Here is a 13,698-nt window from a genome sequence, read left to right on the forward strand (position 1 = left end):
AAGGGATTTTTTTATGTTTTTGTAGGTTGGCATTGATTATCTGTAGTGTGGGATCTATTGGCACAGAGGAATAAAGGTTTTGTATGTCAAATGAGGCAAGTGTGGCTCCGTCAGGTACTTCTATGTCTTTGACATGTTGTGTTAATTCTGTTGTGTTTTTAAGTGTTCCCTCATTATTGAATGTGTATGCTTCTTTGAGAATTTTGAAGAGCATTTTGTTGAGTTTGAATGTTGGGCTGTTCCTGCAGTTCACTATAGGTCTTATGGGGGTCCCATTTTTGTGTATCTTGGGTTGTGACCGAAGGCAAGGTGCTTGTGGGCTCATTGTTACAATATTTCTTGCTTCTTGGATGGTGAGTAGAAAGTTGATGTTGTTTGAGATGTGTTTAATCTCTTTTTGAATTCTGGCTGTTGGATCTTTAGGTATCTCTGTTATGTGGTTGGTTTGGAAGAAGTCTAAAGTTTTTTCTACATATGTTGCTCTGTTCATTACAACAGTTGTGTTACCCTTGTCAGCTTTTACAATTATTGCATTATTCATGTTTAATTTAGTCTTAATGGTACGTGTAAGGATTTCTTCTCTTTTCTTGTATGCTGGGAATGGTTTTGCAATTTCCTTCTCAATAATTTCATTAATTTTGTGGCAGGTTGCTATTCTGTCATTTTGCTTCTTAAGGGCGATGGTTGAGATCTGTGTGGCACTAGTGATGAGCTTTTCTTGGTTCCTTGGGTCCAGTGGAGCTTGAACATTGTGTTTTAAACCTTTGCAGAGTAGTGTTTCTTCTTCTGCAGTGAATATTATGTCTGTGTTGTTGAGGAAAGGTGTGTAGGATGTGTGTTTCCTTTGGCTGTTTTGGTTCAGTTTGGGAGGTAACTGTTGATTTATAAGACTGGCTAGTTTTTTCTTCTGTGTGGTTTTTGTTTTCTGTACAATGAACTCGATGTACTTTCTGACTTTTTCGGTTATGGAATCGTAGTCTATTCTATGAAGCAACTTTCCCAACTGTAATTCTGCATTATAAAGCTGCGTGTTGAACATTTGTTTTTTAATATAAAGTTCTTTCAGTTCGTTTTTTACCCAGAAATACCGTGCGTTTATCAGTGTTTTCTTTGCAGTTGTCGTGTTTATTTTGACGTCGATCTTTACATAATTTGGAATGACGTTATTTCTGAGACAATTTCTATTGAAGTGAATATGCTGTGTTGTCATTGCGAGCTTTTCTGAGCTGTTTTTGTACTCGAAAATAGCCTTGATTGCCTGACTGGGCAGATTAACTTTAAATGCGAACATTTTTAGGTAGGCTTTACCGTGACTGTTATTGACATTAAATGCACATCCATGTGCACTTTTTAAGCATTTACCAATGTATTACCACAACCTTTAGACAGTTAATACATGCAACAGATATAATCTTAAGATCCTTTGCCTTGTAAAGTTTGCTGTCATACAATCTCTCTCTCCACCCTCTCCCTCCCTCTCATGTTCTCTTTATATTCCTTCCCCCTCTGCCTCCAGCCTTTCATATCTACATATGAACCCCTATAAGAATTGTCAATTGTGTATTATTTTATTTTATTTTATTTTATCACTGTAGTCAATATGATTATTGTACTTAAAGTTTCTAACACCTCACCTGATTGTATAAATGAGTATGAACTTTATGCTATTTTAAGCTGTCAAAATCGTATTTACATACTGCCTGAAGTATTTACTCCAACAAATGTATTCAACACCTCCAAATCCTTCAAAAAAGTTTTCTGTAATAATGTTGTTAGGACGTATATTTTCTGGACTTTGTGAGAACGTTTTCTCTTTTCCTGTACGATCCATGCACCTAATAGATTACGACGCCATATTTGTTTATACAATATGATAGTGTTCATGTGATGTGTTACGACTGTGAAAGGATCCTGTGACCACTGGAGGTACTTTATCTTACTTAATTTATGTTTACTGCTAGATACAAGTTCAATTTTTTTCAAAACAAATACTGTTTCTGAAATACTGTTTTGTTTTCTCCACTAGACAGTCTCACAACTTCCTCCAAAGAAATCGTAACACAACACAAACACACAAATGCCACATTAACTGATGTATATCGACCTGATGATGGAGGTTTAAACCTTCGAAACGCGTCGTGGAAACAAATAAACAGTGACTGAATTCTGATGTGTTAGCCGTAGCTACAGAAACACCTTTGTATTATACTGTACTGTTGTGGTGCTCTTTCATTTCAGACAGTGAACCCACACAAGAGGTGCATGTCGTCCAACTCTTCACCATTGAAGCTATCCACAGTTCTGCAGTGTATCACTGTCAACACACTACTCAAACTGCCGGAAAACAAAACTGCATTTATTTATTTCGTCAAGAGTAGAAAGTAGCCCACCGCCTTGAAATGTAAGGCAGGTTGAATGTTACTAAATCCAATAGCAAGGACTTGTTACTGTTACAACTTATTCGTTTGCAGGTGTCAATGCTATTTTAAATTATATAAAGAACATAGCATATTAAAAAAATTAAAGTTACAAAGAATTTAGTCCCTTGCGATTGTTAAAGTGATTATAATTTGTTTCTGCCCATTTTTTTTTTTTTTTTTGTACATGGCTGCACGTTCAGAGACCGTAAATACTTACAATTAAAAGGAAACAGCCCTCGGTCACTAATTTTTAACGAATTAACCAGGTTTCAACACTGCTAGGAGTGTCTTCCTCAGAATTTAAACCAAAGAATTGTTTATAACATGGTCACAGAATTATGACTAAAAACGTATGATACAAATTATAAGTAAGTGCCATGTTCACCTGGCCACATTTGTTAACGCGGGGACCTAAGTCGGATTACAACCTGCACCACACAAGTAACGAGCAGCCCTTAGTGGCTCGCAATCACAATCTTTTTTTATCTTAATTATCTTTGTGACTAATGCCCTTTTGGCATATTATTATTTTATAAATGACATATAAGTACTGCCAGTCTTTCACGATGATTCCGTACTTATAATTTGTATCATACGTTTTTAGTCATAATTCTGTGACCATGTTATAGACCATTCTTTGGTTTAAATTCTGAGAAAGACACTCCTGGCAGTGTTGAAACCCGATTAAATCGTTAAAAATTAGTTACCGAAGGCTGTTTTCTTTTAATTGTGTTTCTGCCTAGTTTAGAGGAATATAATTTATGTTTTACAATTTATATAATGCAAACGTCAAAATAAATAAATACAATACAATAAGTGTGGTAAAAATAAGTTTCATTACGTAGGGGTAGGAGATACGTTACATTTAGGTGCGTAGTGTAGTCCAAGTAGCTTGTTTGTTGATAAGAGCCTAATTCTACCCATTTCAGGTGGGAAGATCTCGGTAGATCCACGAGTTATTCTCATCTGAAATGGTGTGTTCATGTAGGTTTGTTGTGTTTATGTGTACTGACACAAATAGCTTGGAGTGTTGCATGTCAGGACACTACATGATATACAATAGCCGTCTCTGTAACGGTTGGTTGTTGTGGTATATTCTGTGTGATACGTTAGATACGACGATACTTTGAAAAGTTCTCGGAACAGAATAGAATAAAAGTACTTACATCACTGAAACCTTTTTTGGTGTTTCAATATAGTCTCTTTGTAGATTAATTCACGTGGCCCAACGATGTTCCAGTGCCTTGATCCCATCTCGAAAATGAGTTTCCTTCAGGCCTACAAAATAGTTAACTACGGCTATCAATTCTTCGTTTGAAGTTAATCTTCGTCCACCAAGAAGAATTTTCAGTTTTGGGAAGAGATTGGAAGTCTGACGGAGCCATATCAGTTGAATAGGGCGAGTGTGGCAGCAATTATACCGTAGTTAGTGTAATTTTGTCATGGCGATGGCACATGTGTGCGGGCGCGTGTGAAGAGTCGCGGCACCCATTTTGCAGATAACTTTTTCATTTCTAATTCTTCAGTTAAAACGTGGTATACCCTTTCAGATGACACCTGGCAAGCGAGAGCAAATTCACGCACTTTCAATCGGAGATCCTCCATGACCATTTTGTGCACTTTAGCAATGATTTCTGGAGTGGTGATACATCTTGGCCGAACACTGCGCGGATCATCATCTAAGCTCTCCCGACCAAATTTAAATTCGTTTCTTCACTTGGCAACAGTTCAATATGAAGGAGCAGAGTCCCCCAGTCTGTTCTGGAAATCGACATGAATGGCCTTTGCTTTCATACCTTTCTTTACGAAGTACGTAATCAATGCACGAATCTCGACTTTTCCATCTTCGCAAATCACTATGCGGGAACAACAAGAGAGCCACGACACCGATACAGCTCTCTTCCAAGAACACTGACGTGGCACGTGTTTACCGGCAACAGTCCAATGAATAACACGTGAACAACACGTTGCGCTAGCGCTGTCCTCTCGTGGAGATTCTGAGAACTTTTCAAACCACCCTCGTACATACACACCTGGTGTTATGCAGATTGTATGCTGGTTGAGCATTTGACACGTAGAATACATGAATTTTAGCTTTACGTGAAGAAAACTAGAGACAGATCCAAACAAGAGTGCAAATGAATGAAAGAGGTCGCTACTGTTGTCAATAGGAGGTACCCGTGAGCGAATGGAAACTAAGCACAAAGCGCATCTCGTCGACATTTGAACTGTTGCGCACGATTTGTAGTTTGACACAGGTACAAAGCAGATCTGGGCAAGAAACCAAACGAAATGCAATAACACTGAAACGAGCCACTAGAGACCGTTTGTCTCTTATACCAAAATACTCCGAAGGTATCTCAGAACAACCTCTTAAAGAATGTCGGTGGAGTTCTGACTCATCCTGTATTAAGTCGAATGGGAGATCCAGATACAAGCTTTGCAGTTTAATGCACTTCTTCCTATCTTCTGTTTCCTACTCCATCATATGGTTCTTTCTTTATATTTTCGAGCACTGCGGCTAGAGTAGTGTCTAATTATCCCTCAACGTGACGTCTGTCAGAGAGAGTGCTGTTTCTGAAAATTACGGCGCTAACAAGGATGCGTGTGATTGAGGTCAAGTTGGTACCTCAGATTAGTTGTATGACTATACACCATCGATTGGGTACGCACAAAAAGGAAAAGAAAAAAATTACAAATGGTGTTTGACTTCAAAAGTTTGGTATGCTACGAAGACCGAAAGTGCGACAGTTAAAATCTTTAACAGCTGTAGGATGGAAGAGAAAGGGGTCTGATGGGTACTCGCTATATTCCTGAAGATCCGCCTTCAAGGGGTCTCATATTTTCTCGGCAGTGGTGCAGGGGGAGGGGGATGCGAAGTGCAGGGAGGGTGACAGTAGCAAGGTGGTCATAGTCTTCTTTGTTTGAAGCGAATCTTCGCAACTTCCCCTCCTCTACGAACATTTTCATCTAAGAGTAGCACTTACATGCAATATCCTCAATTATTTATTCAATATGTTCCAATATTTATTCCTCTACAGCTTAGCCCTTTATGGCTCCTCGTAATTTCCGTGGAACTTACTTCACATATATCGTATCATTCTGTCCTTTATTCAAATCAGTGTTTTCTACATGTTCCGTTCACGGCCGATTCTGCGAGGAACCTCCTCACTTCTTACTGGTCAATCTAATTTTCAGAATACGTCTTCAACAGCTCCTATCAGGCTCTTCGACTGCCCTGTTGTCCATTTTTCTGGAAGTCCATGATTCACTACTATTGTCCTAACTTCCATTGTTGTTCGTTATTTTATTTTCAGGTAAGCATAAGTCTGTTGCTTCGTCTACTACGCGGTCGCCAATTTTGATATTAAGCTTATCGCTAACCTCAATTATGCTTCCTCCCAATTGCTTTCGTCTTTTTTACTTTCCTATCAGTACATATTCTGTGTTCACTAGCATGTTCATTCCACTCAACAGGTCCAGCAGTTCTTCCTAACCATAACAGTGGAGGGGTTTGTATGCTAGCCCAAAAAACATATACAGTGATAGCTGATAGACTGTGTCGAATAAGTAACTGACCAATTATAACGCAGGAATCATCGATGGATGAATATGCAGGTCATCGAAGTGATGGACGCCGTCCTTTCAAAAAAGCTTGCGCACTCCAGGTCACACAGTCTGCAATTGTTTTGCTGAAATGCGGTAAGAAGCGTTTCCTGAGGGAGGCAGATTAGCGTGGTCTGTAACAATTCCCTGATATAGCGGTTGTTGTTCAAATAACCCTAAATACACTCCTGGAAATGGAAAAAAGAACACATTTACACCGGTGTGTCAGACCCACCATACTTGCTCCGGACACTGCGAGAGGGCTGTACAAGCAATGATCACACGCACGGCACAGCTGACACACCAGGAACCGCGGTGTTGGCCGTCGAATGGCGCTAGCTGCGCAGCATTTGTGCACCGCCGCCGTCAGTGTCAGCCAGTTTGCCGTGGCATACGGAGCTCCATAGCAGTCTTCAACACTGGTAGCATGCCGCGACAGCGTGGACGTGAACCGTATGTGCAGTTGACGGACTATGAGCTACGGCGTATAGTGGGCATGCGGGAGGCCGGGTGGACGTACAGCCGAATTGCTCAACACGTGGGGCGTGAGGTCTCCACAGTACATCGATGTTATCGCCAGTGGTCGGCGGAAGGTGCACGTGCCCGTCGACCTGGGACCGGACCGCAGCGACGCATGGATGCACGCCAAGACCGTAGGATCCTACGCAGTGCCGTAGGGGACCGCACCGCCACTTCCCAGCAAATTAGGGACACTGTTGCTCCTGGGGTATCGGCGAGGACCATTCGCAACCGTCTCCATGAAGCTGGGCTACGGTCCCGCACACCGTTAGGCCGTCTTCCGCTCACGCCCCAACATCGTGCAGCCCGTCTCCAGTGGTGTCGCGACAGGCGTGAATGGAGGGACGAATGGAGACGTGTCGTCTTCAGCGATGAGAGTCGCTTCTGCCTTGGTGCCAATGATGGTCGTATGCGGGTTTGGCGCCGTGCAGGTGAGCGCCACAATCAGGACTACATACGACCGAGGCACACAGGGCCAACACCCGGCATCATGGTGTGGGGAGCGATCTCCTACACTGGCCGTACACCTCTGGTGATAGTCGAGGGGACACTGAATAGTGCACGGTACATTCAAACCGTCATCGAACCCATCGTTCTACCATTCCTAGACCGGCAAGGGAACTTGCTGTTCCAACAGGACAATGCACATCCGCATGTATCCCGTGCCACCCAACGTGCTCCAGAAGGTGTAAGTCAACTACCCTGGCCAGCAAGATCTCCGGATCTGTCCCCCATTGAGCATGTTTGGGACTGGATGAAGCGTCGTCTCATGCGGTCTGCACGTCCAGCACGAACGCTGGTCCAACTGAGGCGCCAGGTGGAAATGGCATGGCAAGCCGTTCCACAGGACAACATCCAGCATCTCTACGATCGTCTCCATGGGAGAATAGCAGCCTGCATTGCTGCGAAAGGTGGATATACACTGTACTAGTGCCGACATTGTGCATGCTCTGTTGCCTGTGTTTATGTGCCTGTGATTCTGTCAGTGTGATCATGTGATGTATCTGACCCCAGGAATGTGTCAATAAAGTTTCCCCTTCCTGGGACAACGAATTCACGGTGTTCTTATTTCAATTTCCAGGAGTGTAGCTAGCAGTCGAAATCGCCTGCGGCTTCGAATGACAATCAAAATCATCACACTTGCCGTTTGTCCGCTAAGCTGTTTAATCGTTCACATTGCCCGGTTCTGGTAACTGTGGACACGTGTAATACTTATGCGACTACCACTCTACCGCAAAAAGATCAAGACCTTATCTCAAAACACTCAGTAACTTACATGCCTGTTTCAGCTAGACGTATTTACAATTTCTGGACAATGGATGCCAGTGCTATGGTATACATAGACCAATCAGTTCAGACAGGTCCACTGGCTTTACCTTGCTGAAGCACTGAATCAGCTCTGTGGGCGAAGACTATGCCCCTTGCAGATTTATGGATAAGGCGGCAGTCATCCCGTGATAATGACAAAGTAAGTAGTCCACTACACTCATCACCGACCCTCTCTTAACCACAATACGTGTCGAAATGCCACAGTATGACTAACCATTTCCAAGGAGTTCAGCCGCGTTCGATGCTACGCCAACACGAGTTCTCCGTTTCCAACATCTTCATCTGAATTTATCACTTAGACTCAACACCCTCAATTGTTTGTTGGACGTGTTCCAATCTCTGTCTATCCATACACCCTTTCCCCTCTGCGGATGTCTCTAGTACCCTGGAAGTTATTCCCTGATTTCCTGTTATTCCATCCCTTCTTCCAGCTCTACGGATTATCTTCTCATTTCTTCTCGGTTTACTTAAATTTCCAAAACCTTTTATATGACCCTATCTCAAATACTTTCTCTTACTTTCCATTAATCCCACAATTCATGATTGGCTTCCATGCAGTGCTGTTAATGACGTGTTTACTCAGTCAGTTCTTTCTCAAACAACACTGCGTTTGATACTAATAGCCTTCTTCTATAGAGTAATGCTCTCTCTTCTGTATTAGTTTGCTTCTTATATACTTATTTTGCTTCCAAAGTAAAACACCACCTTCAATCCGTCCACTACATGGTCCCGAATTCTAACGTCAAGTTTATCGATTATCACTGCTGATATTAAGCCGTTTGATGTCAACGAGGTACACTGTAACTTATTTTCACGTCCACACTGTCTTTGACGCCTCTCTCCTGAACGGAATGGGCGTAATGCTGGCCTTCTCGATCATGCAGGACAGAACTCTGCTGATAAATCGTTCCACACTCATCCGAATTCGGATTTGTTTAGTGCACTACATCTGCAGTTTTCAATGTTCAGTCTAACTTTCTCTTCCCTTCTGACAAACTACCATGGTATACACACTTCGCTACTCTCTTGAGCACGTCTTTACTTAAGATTTTACATGTCGAGTGTACTTTTCATCTGCTGCCTGCCAACCTTGTATTGACCATTAAAACGTGTAAAATTTCCGAAGTCCCAGACCGAAGCTATCTCGCTACAGTACGGCAATGTCGTCAGGAAGTGGCCGCAATGAAAACATTTCGCCATTGAGACTGGGTCAGAGCAAAACACAACATCGGCGTTTCTGCCGAGCGGGACAGCAGACCTCAGCAGCATGTAGGGGGTCAGAGCAGCCAAACAGGGTCACATCACCTTTGTTATATGACGAAAGAAAAGCTAAGGCGAATGTAACAAACGGTACCAAGAGCTTTTACGGACCAGTACTATAAGAAATTCGCTAAGCAAGCACAGCAGAAGGAAAACCGCTGATACCTTCGTAACAGCAAGCCCTATGTGGTCATGACGAATGGCTTTGGGTAAATATTAACAACTACTTCGTTCCATAAACATCCCAGCAATTATCTCGTAAGGCAGTTATTCAGACGGATCGATAGCGTACGTGACGTTCTCACCCAATTCCCTGATATCAGCGAATTGACGTCTGGCACCAGTCTATTGTGCATTTCCTACATGCTACATATGGTATCGATAGGTACGATGCCACAACGTAGATGCGCTCTGCTAGGTTGGCACTACGACATCGACGACAGCGCCCTCTAGCCGGTGCTGTGCAGCTCTACGAGCCTCGCTCCTGATTCAGCCCATTTTGATTCCGAGGAGACGACCTAACAACATTGTTTCTACTTCATAGGGGGCCATTACAGACTTTCTTGCTTCAGTTGCTTCAATGATAGTTTGTCCAGCAACCAGTAACAGTTAGCGTTGATACCTGTATGGCTTAGCACCTACGTGCTCATCTCAGCCAAAGTAATATTATTTGTACATGTTCATACGCCAGTAAAAGAGTTTTAACTTACACGCAGTACCGCAGTACTTCACCTTTTCCTGATCCTATTCAGCCTACCCTTCAGTTTACAGGAGCAGACGCACGCGCCGCCTTCCAGGCGGGATACAAAACTACAGACAACAGCCGCTACTGGAAGAGCTGGCTGCCTCGCCATGATCACCAAGTCAAAGAATTGAACACCACAGTCTACCTCCGTCGCAGATGGGAGGACCTAGAGGTCTTTCCTTCCCACCGGGACACCAGCGTCCAGACATTCTGGAGGACTGAGTAGGGTCTACCTGGACGGCAGACAAATGTCACCGAACTTTACGGCTACGCGGTAACCGTAGCGGTTGGTGTGTGAGCGGTAGGTAATAGACCACCTCCCAGGTCGGCGTGTGTAAGTTCAACTCACTTGCCGCTGTCACTCATTGCCCCGGAGTCACGGTACAGCTGACGCCGGGGCCGCCGCAAGCGGCGAACCGCCAGCGCAGCAGCCAGCCGGAACAAATCATGCGGTGTCAGCTGCGTTCAGTGGGCTGAAGGTCGCTTACGACGCGATTCCTCAGCGGGCATTGTCAGAGATGTCAAGTCTGAGTCAAGACGCTAACTGTATTTTTATAGAAATAAATAACTAATCCTGAAACTTTGTTCACCGTGCCTACCAGTGACCACGGGTCCCTACCATTCTTCCGAGGAAAACTGGCAAGGAGCGAAATGGGAGAGTGCCCCCTGACACAGAACCGACTCAACTTAATGCCCCCCAATACTCGCCTCTTTCACATCTGTCAGTTTCTGATTTCCTTCAAGATATTCAACCACACCGAGCAAAGGTCCAAATAAATACCTTATTAGCCACATATGTAAGTCAAACTTCATCCATTTGGTTTGATGATACGAACGTATTTTGCTCTGAGATTTCCAGGCTCTGAGGGTATCTGGGTAGCTCAGTCAGCAATGGGATTGAACGACCACAGGCCAAGCACAGGTTCCGATATGTCAGGAGGGTTCAAAACAGTGCGTTTTACCTTGCAATGTGAAAGTTTCCCTCTGTGAACAGCACGTCTCCTGTGGCAAAGCCGTTGCTCTGAAGTAACCTTCTCCCCAAGAGAACCTGTTAAGCAAGGAATGCACTCAAGTGAGGTTGGCCGCTCTAACCAGTTTTATTTAGCAACTCACATTGTATGTGGCTCATTGTCAATGATTTCAACTTAAATGTTGAAATACACCACTCGCTGATAGTAGTGATGAAACGGTGACCTTACAGAACCATCAACAAATGAATGAGTGAAATGTGTAATACATACCTTGTAGCTTAAAGTTACATGAGACGCATCTAATGACTGATCTTTAAAATACCACGACGACGATCGATGTAGAATGTACTACTTGTTAACTAAAGAAAAATCATACCGTAGAGCGTTCATGTAGGTGTACAAAGTCAGAAACTGATGTTAATACAGGTCGGAACCCGAATAAACACAGTGACAGTTACAGGCTCCCATAGTCTAACGGCTCCCAGGCAGAACAAAAATTTGATGTTCAGTATTTCATGTAATTATTGACCGAATTTAAACATTTAAAACGCTGTCATGATCTACTTACTGAGAGATGTAAGCTTATGTTAAAAGTTCAATACAAAGACAAGCGTTGTTGTTAGAAACTGATTGTTCGTCTCAATGAAGTGTAACTGACAGTGCACAATTACCAGGACTTCATTAACTCAGAATTTGAAATGAGAGTACTTAGCGACTTCCAACAAATTTTGGACATAATTTCAAACCTCTATACAACTTTTTCTAGCTGACATCTCCTCCAAAATAACAAAAGGCAAATAGTTTATAGCTTACTACACTTCCGCTGTTAACGCAGTAAAACTTTACTATCCGCCACGACATTTAATTTATTACTTCTTAACTACCCACTCTATTCGAAACACGGTTTGGAGACAGTATCTAAATAAACCACTGAATGTTCCTGCAAAATTATATCACTGTACGACGCATACTTCTTGCGGTATGACGTCATAGACATTTAGATGCGTGGAAAACTTGCTTTCGTTTAAATTGGCGTGCAATAAAACTTCGTCAGAGTGACATTTTAACTTACTTCTTCTGTACTACTGATTCTATTCGCAACAGATTTTTCAGACAGTATCTTCAGTGGAATATCCCTGCAAAACTGTATCATCGCACGACACACAGTACAGTGGGTATGAACTCATAGCCATTGAGATGCGCGAAAAACTAGCTTTTTTTTTTAAAAAAAAAAGCGGAGCCAAAATTATCGACACTATACTCATCCAGTATTTGATAATGGGTGGTAGCAGTTCAGCTACTTCTAGTCAACCTCGAACATAATTTCATATCCTCTGAGCTTTTCGATTAGAATCTGGATGAGTAGCCCGAAACTCATAAAATGAACTTAAAGATTTTGCGACTTCAACCATGAAAGTTTTACTAGCTTAATGTCATATACTGGGTGGTTATAATTAAACTTTTCCTATTTAACACGTTATGACACGATAACTAATTACCATACGAGTGCCAAACTTGGTAGCATTATTGTCCACAATATGGGGTGTATGATTTCCATGCGTCACAGCGCCACCGTCCAAATCCAACTCTGGCCACCAAGTACCGTGATCAGTCATCGTGATTCGTAGTCTCACACATTTGACAGTCGCAGTGCGCTAGTTGACGTGTCAACAGGAGCTTGGACAAAAGAAGCGGGGCGTTATTGGTGAAGCTCTATTATCAAAACAACAGTAATGCTCCAGCTGCACTTCGAGCATATCGCCGGCTGAAAGGATTACGGAAGGGTCCTCTTTCTCCACCTGCTGGCGGAGCATGATAAAGTAGTTCGAATCAACTGAAGAACTGGGCGTCGCTCCGGGAAGAGCCCGACGATCGGCTACACCACCAATTCCCGTTCGTCAGGCACCGCGCGTGCTGTGTCATAACTGAACATCCTATGGTCCACTCTACGGAAGGTGCTTCGAACCATTTTCAAATGGTATCCGTACGGGATCCATATCGTACAGTAGCTTCCACCACAGGACGCACAACAACGTGTTGGCTTCGCTTTCCACTTTCTCGCAAGGACTGAAGTTGATGAGGGCTGGTCTGGACTATCCTATGGACAGACGAAGCTCATTTTCCTCTGACTGGTGATGTAAACACACAGAAATGCTGAGTGTGGGGATCTTCACCTCCAGTCAATGTGCCCGAAGTTCCTCTGAATGGTGAACGTGTCACCGTATGGTGTGGCTTCACTGGTACGTTCATCATTGGCCCATTCTTTTTTGAACATGTTGGTGCTTAAAGACCAAAGATGTGCAATGTGATGGGACAGCATTACTGCGATGTGCTTCGCCAGCATGTCATACCCATCCTACAGGAGAGAGACGCATTGAACTCAAGAGTTTTCTTGCAAGATGGGGCCCCACCGCACATCGCTCGCGAAGTTCACCTGCTGACCCGAAACACATTTGGAAACGACCGAATTATCGTTTCAAAATGCTTGCTTGCACGATCACCTGATCTCACTTCTGCTTGTGGGCTACCTGAAGAGCAGGATTTAGCTGGGGATCATTAACACATGTTCTGATCTGAAGCGCAGCGTATCAAGGGAGGCAGCCAGCATACTTACGAACATGCTTCGTTCTGCTGTGGAGAATGCAATACTGAGTTTTCAGACTCTTCTGGACACTGATGAGCGCCATACTGAGCCCCTTTTGTAGCAATAATGTTACTGGTATGTAATGGTATGATGCACCGTAGCAACACATTAAGGGGACATTGTCCGTGAAATTCATTGAAATTTTTCTGTTTTCTACTCCATAATGTGCGTGGAATGTCAGATCCCTTAATCGGGCAGGTAGGT

At 43.2% G+C, this 13,698-nt stretch overlaps 1 long non-coding RNA gene across 1 annotated transcript in view; it reads right to left on the bottom strand.

Moving 5' to 3' along the window:
- LOC126337027 (uncharacterized) overlaps nt 1–13,698 on the bottom strand; it is a 729,269-nt gene that overhangs the window by 32,504 nt on the left and 683,067 nt on the right. The window lies entirely within an intron of this gene.

The sequence above is a fragment of the Schistocerca gregaria genome, chromosome 2 (genome assembly GCF_023897955.1).
Source record: "Schistocerca gregaria isolate iqSchGreg1 chromosome 2, iqSchGreg1.2, whole genome shotgun sequence".
Classification (NCBI taxonomy): domain Eukaryota; kingdom Metazoa; phylum Arthropoda; class Insecta; order Orthoptera; family Acrididae; genus Schistocerca; species Schistocerca gregaria.